The sequence below is a fragment of the Octodon degus genome, unplaced genomic scaffold, assembly GCF_000260255.1.
Source record: "Octodon degus isolate 3935 unplaced genomic scaffold, OctDeg1.0 scaffold00072, whole genome shotgun sequence".
NCBI lineage: Eukaryota > Metazoa > Chordata > Mammalia > Rodentia > Octodontidae > Octodon > Octodon degus.
Window position 1 is genome coordinate 7,685,335 of NW_004524648.1, and position 1,848 is coordinate 7,687,182.

Genomic DNA, 1,848 nt, shown 5'->3' on the forward strand with positions numbered 1-1,848 from the left:
GCTGGGATCATAGGTGTCAGATAGGGGAACTTATGATACATGAAGTTTATTGCCTTACATTTCTAGTGGCTGGGAAGCCTAAGATCAAAGAGGTGGCATCTGACAAGGGCCTTCTTGCTACTCCTGGGCATCTTGTGGTAGAAAGGCAAAGAGAGGGCAAGAGGGAGCCGAAAGGATCCTCTAGTAAGGACCTCGCTCTCCGGACAACAGCACTAACCCTCTGGGCCGCAGCTGCCTGCCCCTCCAGAAACGTCTATCAGGGGACAGAGCTCCCAGTGCTCGAGCCCTCCCAGCAGCCCCTGATCCCATGGTGCAGATGTAAGATTCTTGTGTTTTCTCACTACATGGTAATTCATCTGTCTCTTGCATGTCATCTAAGGTCACTGCAGAATTGAGGGCCAAGCACAGAGAACCCCCTGCGGCCCCCTGCCCCAGGTCAGCATAGCATCTCCCCAGCCAGGATGGAGCAAACAGAAAGATCCACATTTCAGGAGGCAGGAAATGCTTGTCCTGCAACAGGAAAATCAGGACACCACAAAACGCACAAACTTAAAAATGAGCTTGATTCTCCTGTCCAGCTGTACTTAGGTTTTTCGTTTTTTTGCATTTGTTTTTGATCTACAATACATTAGCCCTTCAACGGAGGGCCTTCACACGGAGCTGCAGCCACATCTCTTTTTATTTTTTATATATTTAGTACAGGGTCTACAAGGTCTCACTACACAGATCGGACTCCTAGTGATCCTCCTGCTTTCAGCCTCTCAAGTGTTGAGATTACAGGTGCACCACCACGCCCACGGGGCAGGGCTGATCAAGACCCCCAAGCCCACCCCCACACCCCCACTCCCACCCCTGCCTCTGCCTAAGCAGGCACTTTAATCCGCTGAGCTATCTGGCTGGCCCTCCTTTTTATTTTTGTGAACATGCTGGTCTTGAATTTGTGTACCTCCTGCCCCAGGCTCCCAGAGTACTACAATTATAGGTGTGTGCCACTATGCCTGGCTGTCCCCTGTTTTATCAATTTCATCAAACTGACTTTTAATACTATTCTATGCGCCACTAAAAAGAAAAAAAGGCCAACTAGTAAGATGCCATCACTTAGACTAATAGTTGCCATCCCAATTTCTAATTTATTAAAGTGTGCAAAAGACATCAGACCTCAGAATAAACACAGTGTTTTGTTTTTTTTTTGAGTTTATTTTTTTTATTATTTTTTTTTGTACCTATGTTGTTTATTTATTATTTCTTGAACACAGTGTTTTATACTCACCTGAGGGAGCCTGCTGGTTAGCTCAGTTCTTTAAGCACCTGTTCATGCAAGTGTAGACAGGCTCAGGATACCACGGTTCGAAGCCCACTTCCACCTGCCTTACCAGACCTGCCCTTAAGGCAGACTGAGCCAGCCAAAAAACAAAACAAAACAAAACAAAACAAAAAACCCTCCTATACTCACATTAACATGTGCTTCTATCTAGTAACTTGAGGGCCTTTGAATTTTCTTTTTTTTTTTTAAGTGAAATTAAATAATTTCATTTAGAATAAAAAAAGAAAAACAGGCTTTGAGTCTTAAGTGAAAAAATACCAAAAATATCACATACTTAATACACAAAAGTAACATTTCTATTAATTGTATAAAACATCTCTACAGTATTTTTCCTACAGTTCATGGCTCATTTTGTAATCGACCTTTTATGTGATGATTTTATAATACTGTTTTTATAGAAGATATGATTTTTTATTTACTATGCTTGATGAAAATTTATATATTATATTAGTAGTTTAAGTAAGTTTCTTCCATCTTTAAAATTTATTTACTTTGGGGCCAGGGAGATGGCTCAGTGGAATAAG